The sequence below is a fragment of the Bombina bombina genome, chromosome 2, assembly GCF_027579735.1.
Source record: "Bombina bombina isolate aBomBom1 chromosome 2, aBomBom1.pri, whole genome shotgun sequence".
Lineage (NCBI taxonomy): Eukaryota > Metazoa > Chordata > Amphibia > Anura > Bombinatoridae > Bombina > Bombina bombina.
Genome location: NC_069500.1, coordinates 246,649,090 through 246,663,114, shown reverse-complemented (window position 1 = coordinate 246,663,114; position 14,025 = coordinate 246,649,090). Strand labels below are relative to the sequence as shown.

Below are 14,025 nucleotides of genomic sequence, written 5' to 3'. Positions count from 1 at the left end.
GTCAGCCAATTATTTATATAATAAAAAAAAAGTTACAAAAGAGGCAATAAGTTCTATTGCTTCATATAGGATATGGTATTGTTGACCTTATATCACATACTTGATGACAACTGATTGCAATATAAATAGACACACTGGTAAAAAAAAAGTTGTATGGGTGGCATTCTTTAAATGTTTGTGGTTAATATATGGATTAAAAAAAGGAGCACCAAGTTTTGTCTGTGGTTGCTATTTTGGATGCCTTTGTCACTGTGGTAACTTATTTGATTTATTATTGCTACCATTGAATTCAAATGGTGTGAAACATTCTTAATATTTATAGAAATAGCAGGATCAACATTCAATTGTAATAACTAGTCAAGAATAGCAAAAAATGTGTGAAGTGCACTAGGGTGATAAAAATAAACATTCTGCATGCTACTGGTATTTTCCTAAGGAACAGTACATATTTGTGCATACTTGAAATATGTTGCTGTTAAGAAATGCTACTTAGATAAAGATTATTTAATTGATCTCCTTATATGAACATGCAGCCAATATGAACATGAAGCCTTTCTTTATACTGTAATTACAAGACATTTATGTTGTGTTATTGTAGAATAAAATATCAGCCAAGTCTAAATGTTTTTAAAACAAATTAACAACATCCTTTTTATTGCAATCATTTATCAAAAGCAAAACTCCACCCACAATTTGCATTATTTGGAAGAGCCAATCTGGGCTTTAGTCTGCAGACAGCAAGACTAGCTATAGTCATAATATTAGCATAAAGTAAGTTGTTTTGCAGTTGTTATAATTTAAAGCCAGTTAGGGAACTATGTAACAGGGTGCATTTTTAAATTCTAAAGATTAGAAAATCCTCAATTATCAAAACTATATTGCATGAAATGGGGGCAAAATAAATAATGAAAGTATGTTGCAAGTTGTTTCCTTATACATAAATAAGTGTTCTTATGAATGTAACTGTACTTTTAAATGTAATTTTGATGTGTTTTGTGCATATTTTTTGTCTCAAGTAACAGTTAACCAGAGCTCTGAATTGCGATATTCAAATGCAAGATAAATTCAATTGGCTTCAAATAAACGCGTTTACTTTCAACTTGTAATACACTCGCTATTTCTGAGTGCAAAGCGCTGAGATAAACCCCTTATCACTTGTGTGCAAAAGCATGCCACTCATAATCTAGCCCTTAATGTGTTCCTAATTATCCATTTAATATACTGGAATGTATTAAATTGTTTACAAATAGCTCCTTTACCTTTATTTTCTTATTTGATATAGCTGATTGTGTCTATTGTTTCCCCACCCATACTGAGCATTTCTGAACTTAAGTTCTGGTTATACAAAAAACATTTAAACAAGAAGGTTTAGATAAAAATAATGCTTCTGTTTTGCATGCCGACACTCGCAGGGTCAACCCTCATTGAATTCTATAAAAAAGGGGCTGTACCTGCGAGTGGCGAGATGTCTCCCATAGAAATAATGAGAGCCCTCTGTTATATAAAAGTTGGCAATGGAGGACAAAGTATATTTTTGTATGCATAGGTTTTCTTTTCAGAGTAATCAGTGTTTTGAGTATTTTGCTAAAACGTGCCACCTTTTAAGTTGCTGGAAAAAAATGTGATATCTGTGGGTGAAAATGTTTACAGAATTAGCCTGGGATTTAAGAGACAATTTCATACACGCCCATGAAACACCTATGTTCAGCCCATTTTATGAAAAAACAATTACGCTTTTTATTTTGTACTTTTAAGTATGAATTTCTTGCTTTTTTTGCACATCCAGTGTACTTAAATTACAATTTACACTGTGCATATTTAATACCATTTATTCCTATGTAATTTACATACATATTTTATAGAATCTCACCAGCCCAGAGACCTTTTTTTAAACGGCTCCAAAGTATTGGCCTTTGAGTAAACAGTAAAAAAAAAAAAGATAAGGACATGTGTAAAAAAAAATATCATGAGGTCTGCTTTCCCTGCTAGCCCAACCCATTTAGTTGGGTTGTGGTTTCAATTATCAGTAACAGTTATTTAATATACAACATTATGAGCTCCATGTACTAACCGGCGGGCGGACAGCTTCTCAACTCGGGAAGCTATCCGCCCGCCTTCGCTACACATGGCAGCGGTAATGTTGATCCGCTTGCTCGTATGATTTATTACACACTCATCAAAGAAGTGAGTATCCCCTGCGCAAATACAGCAACTACACAATATCTTCCTACTTCACCAATAAACTAATGCCAAATAAACCGTACAAAAATGGATATAGAAAACTACTGTGAAGTAAAACAAGTTTACAGATGCGTCTAATTATAAACAGGAACTTAATGATTACACCAAATTTTCTAACATATAAAAACTTATATATTTCATTAAAAAATGTTTTTAATTTATGAAAAACAAAACAAATCATTTTCAATAAAAAAAAATCAAGTATAGAATAGAATTTTTTCAAATAGTAAAATGTCATCTATATTTGAAATTTTAAGTTAAAACTGTTTTAGTTCACTGATTCATAAAACAAATTATATGCTTGAATAAACAATTAATTAATCATTTTTTTATGTGAGACGCTGTTCTTACTTAAACAATTTTAAATTTTCAGCAATTTGTTGGTAGCTTTATGTATTGCTAATAATTGTGGTTCATGAGTTAATCAGGCAATGATCCAAATGTAAATGCTGGTATTGTAATAATAATAATAATAATAATAAATCAGTCCCTTCATGTGGGTAAATGCCTACCTAGTACTGCTGGATTGAAAAACTCACTATCAGCCTTTGATCTTCCTTCTGTCTGGAAAGTGGCTGAGCAGACAACCCATTCACTTGATTTCTGATGGATTTGTTGGCTTGTGTGCTCCTCAACTACGGCAAGTAAGTTGGGACCAATTCCAATGCTTAAAGGGACAGTCTACTCCAGAATTTTTGTTGTTGAAAAAGATAGATAATCCCTTTATTACACATTCCCCAGTTTTGCATAACCAACACAGTTATATTAATACAACTTTTACCTCTGTGAATACCATGGGCGCCATGTACTAAGGCGTCAATTTTTTCGCACAGACCGTATCGAAATAACCCACCGGCATTCGCATCATGCGGATGGCACATTGTTACATGAATGTACTAAAAACCAAGCCGTAAAATTTTGCGTCTATTGTGTGTCGAAGACAATCGGATTATTGATAACTTTGAAGCTTCGTTCGGCGCGAAAGAGCAAAGTTAAGAAGCAGTCTGCGACCTGATTGGTTTAGTTCTTTACCCACGTGACGATCTAGGTGTCATAATCGTCAGACAAGCAGCAACGTCTGGCTGATGACATGTATAAGAATGTGCATTTTCCCAGAAATCTTAGAATATTGTTTATTTACTTTTCGGTATTCACTTTGACAAGATGGCTTGCTCCGGAGACACCATCTGAACATTGAGGGAATGGTACTGTTTTCTGTTCCGGAAAACTTCCTCACGTTCTCGGGATGGTTTGACTGCAACATGGGTGCAATCGATGGCTCCAAGTACATTGGGCATTCAGGCCATTCTATAAAAATTAGACTTCACAGATTGCCACTCTTCTGGAGTCGCTGGAAGGCACACGTACCTTGGAAAGACGACCATCAAAGCATCAATAACTTTGGTTAGGTGCCTCGAAAAAGCAGACTGGCTGATGCCAATTATAACGCTAGACACAGCTTGGAATGAACCGGTGGCAAAAAAGTGTAAGGCTGCCAACAGTTTTAATAGTCCGGGTATGGCTTGTGAACGCGCTGTCATAGGTTCCAGGTATTCTGCTATTTCATAGTAAAGTTCCATAATAGCTTCTCTGTCCAAACGGAATGTCTGGATAATCTCTCAATCAGAAATGCTTTCCAAACCCATACGTGGAAGGAAAACTCTAGGGACTCTGATTCTTCTACCTCTCCTTCTTTGCAAGTTGTCAACCGGTGCCTGTATAGCCCTTCTTCCTCGTAATTGAATTAATCGGAAAAGAAACATGTGTAAAAGTGTCTGCATCTTCATTCAGTGATCCAAAAACCAATAATGCTACAATAGTAGTCTAGTCCTTTCACTTAAGTACTTCTACCTGGCGTCAGGTTGATACGCCCTATAGTTTTCTATTGTATTCGCTACCTAAATGGTCGCGAAGCAAATCACGCAAAGTTACAGTGAAAGTTGGAGTGGACGGATTAGTTGTAACATTCATAATTTCCGATTACAGCGAATTTACGTGCGATCGAACATGTAGTAAGTGGAAAAAGCCTTCGGAACGATCAGTTGCGTAAAAATTACGATCGCTGATGAAAATAGTGGTTTTTCGACCAGATCGCAGATTGGTACATACGAGAAGCAGATCGTGAGCGAATTTTGATGCGGAAATACAGACGGACAGTCACTTCGAAGCTTAGTACATGGCGCCCCATGTATCTAAGAATCTGCAGGCCGCCCCCTTATTTCAGTTCTTTTGACAGACTTGCATTTTAGTCAGTCAGTGCTGACTCCTAGGTTATTTCATGTGCAAGAGCACAATGTTATCTATACATGAACTAATGCCCTCTAGCAGTGAAAGTTAACAGCTAAGAAGTTGACTTCAAGGACTTAGTATTAGTATATGAGCCTTCCTAGGTTTAGCTTTGAACTAAGAATAGCAAGAGAACAAAGCACATTTAAAAAATAAAAGTAAATTAGAAAATTGTTTAAATTCACATGCCCTATCTGAATCATGAAAGTTTAATTTTGACTAGACTGTCCCTTTAATTTTGCTCTCAAGCAGTCTGTCCTGATTGTGGTATCTTATATAGTTTTTGGAGGGGGGAGTTTGAGATGAGTTTTACTGTTAGTATTGTAGTAAAGTTGATATTGTTCTGTCATTTTTATAACGATGTACGCGGTGCAACAGCTGCATTCTGGATATTGTTTCATTATTGTTGCAATAGCATAATAGCACTAGTTAACATATTTAATATTTATATATACAGTATATATATATATATATATATATATATATATATATACACTCAGAGAAGAAGCGCACTCCAAAGGTCTTTTCATCAAGCAATGTGGTCACTTTATTGTGAACGTTTTCGGGTAAAAAACTCATCCTCAGATAAACAGTGTACATAAACCCTTACCCACTACCAAGCTTATAACGTCTCATAGAAACTGCAGGACACTACGTTCTCCCTAGTAGACACGCCCCCAACATAGGCGTGATCATCCAGGGCAGTGTGAGTCTGCGTATAGAACATCTATTACAAACAATAAAAACAAATGGTATAATACTAACATAAATAGCTTGTTACTAAACAGAGACAATCCTACAAAAAATTTGGTAAACTCCCAACCCAACCAGGAGCTTGTGTGGCTAATCCCATCAGACACATACGATTACAAATGGTTGCCATAGTAACAAACACTCCCACTCAAAAGCGCCAATAGGAGAAAAGATCATTGTATGTGACAAATGTGAATAGTCCACAAAGCAGCAGCTAAACAAACAATACCCTTACATATAATCAGAAAACAGTACACTGCAATACAGCTGGAGAGTAACAGAGGCTAAGTCAGTGGAACTCACTCATTATAGAGGACCACAACGTCTACTGTAGCACTGAACATATTATAAGTATTGGTAGTCATAGCAACCAAAACGAAACTAGAAATTATCTCTCTCTAATCTGGGTTTAAACCCCAGTCCTACAAAAAAGTACACTATGGGCTAAGACCAATAATGAACCATAAGGGACGACAATTTGGGAAATAGCTAAGATTTAAACAATATAATACAAGTGCAGAAAACAATATATCTATAGGTTTGGCACTGGTACAAATGAAAGTGGACCTAAATGGATCATGGATCTCACAGAAGCCAGAGAGGCCTCTTACAAAAAGACTTGCCAGTTAAGATGGGTGTTCAAACCCTTATGCACCAATGTGTCTAAGTAAAAGGTCCATTTAGCCTCTCTTTGCAACAGTACTCTGTTACGATCACCCCCTCTGTTCATGGGGGGGGGACATGGTCGATAATTGTATTTTTTAAATCTGTCACTTTATGTTGTAAATATAGGAAGTGCCATGCCACAGGCTGCTCAGATGATCCCTTCTTTGAGCTGTACGGATGGCTGAGCAATGATTTGCCATCCGGGTTCGTAGATCATCAGAAGTCTTCCCTACATAATACAAACCACATGTACAGTGTAGTAGATATACGATGTGGGTGGTAGTACATGTCAAACGATACCAATGTTTATAAATCTTCCTCTTGTGGGGATGTGTAAAAGAAGCGCCTGTTATAAGGCCCCCACAGGTCGTACAACCCAAGCACCGGAAGACCCCAGGTTTCTTAGCATCTAACCATGATGCTTTTTTTAACATTGTACTGGGTCAGTTTTGTCTAAAAAGTCCTGCAAGGATCTAGCCCTTTTCTATCCCATGTGTGGAGGTAATGATTTATCAGTATTGACAATCTCCCAATGTTTACTGATAGTATCTGCTAGTGCTTTCTTGACACTTGAATAGGTCGTGACAAAAGTCATTCTGTTAGTATCCGGAGTTCTCACAATTTCCTAATCTTCAAAAAGCTGTGTGCACTCAGAGAAGAAGCGTACTCCAAAGGTCTTTTCATCAAGCAATGTGGTCACTTTATTGTGAACGTTTTCAGGTAAAAAAAAACAGTCCTCAGACAGTGTACATAAACCCTTACCAACCATCAAGCTTATAACGTCTCATAGAAACTGCAGGACACCACGTTCTCCCTAATAGACATGCCCCCAACATAGGCGTGATCATCCAGGGCAGCGTGAGTCTGCGTATATAACATCTATTAAAAACAATAAAAACAAATGGTATAATACTAACATAAATAGCATGTTACTAACCAGAGACAATCCTACAAAAAAATTTACAAAAAATTTGGTAAACTGCCAACCAGGAGCTTGTGCAGCTAATCCCATCATACACATACGATTACAAATGGTTACCATAGTAACAAACACACCAACTCAAAAGCGCCAATAGGAGAAAAGATCATTGTATGGGACAAATGTAAATAGTCCACAAAGCAGCAGCTAAACAAACAATACCCTTACATATAACCATAAGGGACGACAATTTGGGAAATAGCTAAGATTTAAGCAATATAAATGGATTGTGGATCTCACAGAAGTCAGAGAGGCCTCTTAAAAAAAGACTTGACAGTCAAGATGGGTGTTCAAACCCTTAAGCACCAATGTGTCTAAGTAAAAGGTCAATAATTGTATTTTTTAAATCTGTCACTTTATGTTGTAAATCTAGGAAGTGCAGTGCCAAAGGCTGCTCATATGTTCCCTTCTTTAGAGCTGTACGGATGGCTGAGCGATGATTTGCCATCCGGGTTCATAGATCATCGGAAGTCTTCCCTACATAATACAAACCACATCTACAGTGTAGTAGATATACAATGTGGGTCAAACGATACAGATGTTTATAAATCTTCCTCTTTTGGGGATGTGTAAAAGAAGTGCTTGTTATAAGGCCCCCACAGGTCATACAACCCAAGCACTGGAAGACCCCAGGTTTCTTAGTATCTAACCATGTTGCTTTTTTAATTGCATTGTACTGGGTCAGTTTTGACTAAAAAGTCCTGCAAGGATCTAGCCCTTTTGTATCCAATGCGTGTAGGTGGTGTCTGAAGTAGAGGTAATGATTTATCAGTATTGACAATCTCCCAATGTTTACTGATAGTATCTGCTAGTGCTTTCTTGTCACTTGAATAGGTTGTGACAAAAGTAATTCTGTTAGTATCTGAAGTTCTCACAATTTCCTGATCTTCACAAAGCTGTGTGTACTGTGTTTCCAGAAGTTTTATGGGATAATTACGTGTCTGGAAGCGCTGCATCATTTCTACAAGTTGTTCATCCCTGTTATTTTCCTTGGTATTATTCCTTAACACCCTTAGGAGTTGTGACTTTGGTAAAGCCTTTTTAAGTGCCGGTGGATGGCAACTGGTAAAGTGTAGAAGTGCATTCCAATCAGTTTCCTTACGGAAAAGGGTGGATTGTAGCACATCACCATTTTTACAAAGCCGGACATCAAGAAAGTCGATCTGTCTTTTATCATACTGCATTTTAAATTTCAATGCAGGATTGATGGTGTTCAGTTGCAGAAACCATCGCCTAGATTACGAGTTTTTGTCGGTAATGGTGTGCGGTGCTAATGCACAGTTTTTTTCTTACCGCTCATCTATAGTAACGCTGTTATTACGGGTCTTTAGAAACCCGGCGTTAGCCGCAAAAAAGTGAGCGTAGAGCAGAATTTAGCTCCACATCTCACCTCAATACCAGCGCTGCTTACGACAGCGGTAAGCTTGCAAAACATGCTCGTCCACGATTTCCCCTTAGGAATCAATGGGGCAGAGCCGGCTGAAAAAAACCTAACACCTGCAAAAAAGCAGCGTTCAGCTCCTAACGCAGCCCCATTGATTCCTATGGGGAAATACATTTATGTCTACACCTAACACACTAACATGATCCCCGAGTCTAAACACCCCTAATCTTACACTTATTAACCCCTAATCCGCAGCCCCCGACATCGCCGCCCCCTGCATTTTATTAACCCCTAATCTTCCGCTCCGGACACCGCCGCCACCTACATTATACTTATGAACCCCTAATATGATGCCCACAACATCGCCGACACCTACATTATATTTATTAACCCCTAATCTGCTGCCCCCAATGTCGCCGACACCTACCTACAATTATTAACCCCTAATCTGCCGCCCCCAATGTCGCCGCCACTATAATAAAGTTATTAACCCCTAAATCTAAGTCTAACCCTAACCCTAACAACCCCATAACTTAAATATAATTTAAATAAATCTAAATAAAATTACTGCAATTAACTAAATTATTCCTATTTAAAACTAAATACTTACCTATAAAATAAACCCTAAGATAGCTACAATATAACTAATAGTTACATTGTATCTATCTTAGGGGTTATTTTTATTTTACAGGCAACTTTATATTTATTTTAACTAGGTACAATAGTTATTAAATAGTTATTAACTATTTAATAACTACCTAGCTAAAATAAATACAAATATACCTGTAAAATAAAACCTAACCTAAGCTATAATTACACCTAACACTACACTATAATAAAATAAATTACCTAAATTAACTACAATTAAATTAAATAAACTAAATTACGGAAAAAAAACACTAAATTACAGAAAATAATAAAATAATTCCAAGTTTTTTTAAACTAATTACACCTAATCTATTCCCCCTAATAAAATAAAAAAGCCCCCAAAATAATAAAAATCCCTACCCTATACTAAATTACAAATAGCCCTTAAAAGGGCTTTTTGCGGGGCATTGCCCTGAAGTAATCAGCTCTTTTACCTGTAAAAAAAATACAATATCCCCCCCAACATTACAACCCACCACCCACACACCCAACCCTACTCTAAAACCCACCCAATCCCCCCTTAATAAAACCTAACACTACCCCCTTGAAGATCACCCTACCTTGAGGCGTCTTCACCCAACAGGGCAGAAGTGGTCCTCCAGATGGTCCGAAGTCTTCATCCTATCCAGGCAGAAGAGGTCCTCCAGATGGGTCTGAAATCTTCATCCAGGCGGCAAGGCGGCATCTTCTATCTTCATCCATCCGGAGCAGAGCGGGTCCATCTTCAAGACATCCGACGTGGAGCATCCTCTTCGTTCGACGGCGACTGGAACAATGATGGGTTCTTTAAATGACGTCATCCAAGATGGGGTCCCTTCAATTCCGATTAGCTGATAGAATTCTATCAGCCAATCGGAATTGAAGGGACGCCATCTTGGATGACGTCATTTAAAGGACCCGTCATTGTTCCAGTCACCGTCGAACGAAGAGGATACTCTGCGTTGGATGTCTTGAAGATGGAACCGCTCCGCTCCGGATGGATGAAGATAGAAGATGCCGCCTGGATGAAGACTTCTGCCCGTCTGGAGGACCTCTTCTGCCCAGATAGGATGAAGACTTCGAACCATCTGAAGGACCACTTCTGCCCGGTTGGGTGAAGACATCTCAAGGTAGGATGATCTTCAAGGGGGTAGTGGGTGGGTTTTAGAGTAGGGTTGGGTGTGTGGATGGTGGGTTGTAATGTTGGGGGGGAAATTGTATTTTTTTTTACAGGTAAAAGAGCTGATTACTTTGGGGAAATGCCCCGCAAAAAGCCCTTTTAAGCACTATTTGTAATTTAGTATAGGGTAGGGATTTTTGTTATTTTGGGGGGCTTTTTTATTTTGTTAGGGGGATTAGATTAGGTGTAATTAGTTTAAACAAATTGTAATTATTTTATTATTTTCTGTAATTTAGTGTTTTTTTTCCGTAATTTAGTTTATTTAATGTAATTGTAGTTAATTGTAGTTAATTTAGGTAATTTATTTAATTATAGTGTAGTATTAGGTATAATTGTAGCTTAGGTTAGGTTTTATTTTACAGGTAAATTTGTATTTATTTTAACTAGGAAGTTATTAAATAGTTAATAACTATTAAATAACTATAGTACCTAGTTAAAATAAATGCAAAGTTGCCTGTAAAATAAAAATAAACCCTAAGCTAGCTACAATGTAACTATTAGTTATATTGTAGCTAGCTTAGGGTTTATTTTACAGGTAAGTATTTAGTTTAAAAAAGGAATAATTTATTTAATGATAGGAATATTTATTTAGATGCATTTAAATTATATTTAAGTTAGGGGGGTGTTAGGGTTAGGGTTAGACTTAAATTTAGGGGTTAATAACTTTATTATAGTGGCGGCGACATTGGGGGCGGCAGATTAGGGGTTAATAATTGTAGGTAGGTGTCGGCGATGTTAGGGACGGCATATTAGGGGTTATTAAAATTTGGCTAGTGTTTGTGAGGCGGGAGCGCGGCAGTTTAGGGGTTAATATATTTATTAAAGTGGCGGCGATGTCCGGTCGGCTGATTACGGGTTAAAATTTTTATTTAAGTGTTTGCGATGTGGGGGGCGGCTCGGTTTAGGGGTTAATAGGTAGTTTATGGTTGTTAGTGTACTTTTTATCACTTTAGTTAAGACAACAATTAGTACAAATGGAGACAACAGCGTCACCAGAGTACTACTAAGAGGCGCCTAGGGCAAATATGACATGAGAAAAATCTTAAGTGTAGTACAACTAAGAAGGTATATACCGTAGGTACTGTGAGTACTCAAGTACTACATAAGAAAATATATAAGACAAAAATACTTTGTAACAAATAGAAATCCTAACTCCTGACGATTGGAAACAAAATTCAGATTAGAAAGGACAATTAAAAAGTTATAAATAACAATAAAATGATGATGTATATGAACTATATTAGTCCAGTATATGTAGTTAATTTATCAAGTCCAGCAAAGTCCGGATATTGATACCCAAAGGATATATGTGGTGGGCAATATTTCCAAATGAGATAGGCTGCTCCTCCAGAGTATTGTGCCAGGAACACAGATGGAAAATCTAGAAGATAAAGGATAGAGGGTGCCACATGGTGCAGATCAAATGTGATAAGAGCAAAACAGCAAATGTGAGAACATTTGATCTGCACCATGTGGCACCCTCTATCCTTTATCTTCTACTTTAGTTAAGAGTTTTATGTTACAGCGTTAGCCCAAAAAACTCTTAACTACTGACTTTTAAATGCGGTAGGAGTCTTGACAGGAGAGGGTGTACCGCTCACTTTTTCCAAGACTCATAATACCGGCGTTATGCAAGTCCCATTGAAAAGATAGGATACGCAATTTACGTGAGTGAGCTGCGGAAAAAAAGTGAGCGGTACACCTGTACCTGCCAGACTCGTAATACCAGCTGTCATAACTGCCTAAGTTCTTTGCCTTATCCTTTGTATAGCTGTGTCTTTTCACACTTACATAACTCCTCCCCAACAAGCAGTTTAAATTTCCCTCCTACTCATACCAAATTGCTTGATTGTTGAATCCAGCTTCTCACCCTCTAACCTCCTTGCAACCTTTGAGACAGACGCTGCTCACCTCTCTACCAAACACAGGACCGGAACCGGCAAGCGGTGACGTCACACGCCATCGCACACGCTGCAATTTCCCCAAACTCTGCAGGGGAACTCCACTCTGTCCGGACAGACCTCACCCATTACTACTACTAGTAAGTCTCAAAAGCGCTTCCTTCATACTCATACCGCAGTAACTTACGATTATTCAGTAATTACTCCTGACATGCCTCAGAATCTTAGTTAGGTTTCCTTCATATTTAAACACTCTATTCTACCTATATTCTTAATTATTCACTCTCAATACCTAACTACTGCCTAAATCTCATTAGCTTTAATTGTTGCCTTAAAGTTGTACACCATGTCTGCTGCCAATAAAGATTAGATATGGTCTGTCTAAAACTTTAACTTGCAATTGCATGTTCTTATATGTGGGAATCAGTTTGACAATACTGAGTGGGGCTAAAGGCTCTGAGGTCTCAGCCATTGTCACACCTATCCTTATAATAAAAGTGAACTGTATCTATTGATTCTGAACCTTGCTGCCTTCCCTCACCTACACAGAATCACTGATACTTTCACTACACTCCTAAGCCTGCAGTTGTGGTCCTAAAAATTCCCTCTCTCCTTTACAGGGGTGAGATTATCTTCCACAGGCTGACAATAACAATCAAGCCTATACTATGGACCCAGCAGCCTTATTATCTCATGTAGAGAAATTAACTCAAACTGTAGATAACCTTACAACAGGGTTAAATACACTACAATTAGAAAACTCTGCCCTAAAGCAATACATCAATGAAAAAATTGATACCCTCACTACACGTATTAGTTCTAGTGAACCCCAACCTAATCCCCCACAAACATTTAGTGGTATTCGTTCAGAATTTAGGGAATTCAAAAACTCATGTTCCTTATATTTTCAATTAAAACCCAAAACATACTTCAATGATCATTTGAAGGTTCTCACCACAATCTCCTATCTGCGTGGCGAACCACGTATATGGGCAAATTTGTTTTTTGAAACCAATGACCCATTGCTGTACTCATTTGATCAGTTTTTTAAAGCAATGGGACAGCTTTATGATGATCCCTACAAACAGCTGTCTGCTGAGACAGCAATGAGGTCTCTGAGACAACATAAAAGGCCTGTGGAGGACTACATCGCAGAGTTTAAGAAATGGTCCCCTGATACACAGTGGAATGACCTTTCCTTGCGCAATCAATTCCGCCTAGGCCTCTCAGATACTCTCAAGGATGAGCTAGCCAGACAACCCCTCCCAGAGACCTTAGAACTCCTAATAGATGCTAGCATCACATTAGACAGACGCATCAGAGAGAGACGCTCAGAAAAGTCACACTTAGAAACATCCACTAAACAAACAGTTACTACTCTGCATCCACCTAAGACAACTACAAAAGCCTCTGAAATCCCTATGGAACTCGGGTTCATCAGAGGTCCATTAACTCTACAGGAAAAATTAAGAAGAAAAGCTTTAGATCTCTGTATGTATTGTGGAGGGATCGATCACTCTGTAAAGGACTGCTCTCAATTACAGCGTAGGAAGGGTAAGATGAACACCACAAGTATATGTTTATCTGCTAAACAAACACAATCTAATCATTGCTCCCTTCCTATCTTATTACAGTGGGATCAGCAAAGACTCAACTCACAAGCAATCCTTGACTCTGGTGCCAGCCACAATTATATAGATTACCAATTCACTACTGTAAATAAAATTCCACTAGTTAAGAAAATGGTGCCTAGTGTACTTCGTTTTATTGATGGTAATGAAATTACATCAGGACCCATCTTATACCACACCATACCTTTAAGGCTTACCACACATGACCAACACACAGAGTTTCTTACTTTTGATGTTATACCCTCACCTCTATATCCCATTATACTTGGTATCAGTTGGTTTAAACAACACGATCCCACTATACAATGGTCAACTTCACATGTCATCTTTGTAAAAATTTGTGTCTCCATCATGAACAAATTTTACTTGATGTTCCT

At 37.8% G+C, this 14,025-nt stretch overlaps 1 long non-coding RNA gene across 1 annotated transcript; it reads left to right on the top strand.

Annotated features, from left to right (window-relative positions):
* Positions 1-13,381: 13,381 nt before the first annotated feature.
* LOC128647746 (uncharacterized) lies at positions 13,382-13,760 on the top strand. Its single transcript, XR_008400402.1, has 2 exons — positions 13,382-13,571; positions 13,652-13,760. It is a non-coding gene; the product is annotated as an uncharacterized LOC128647746 (long non-coding RNA).
* Positions 13,761-14,025: the final 265 nt, after the last annotated feature.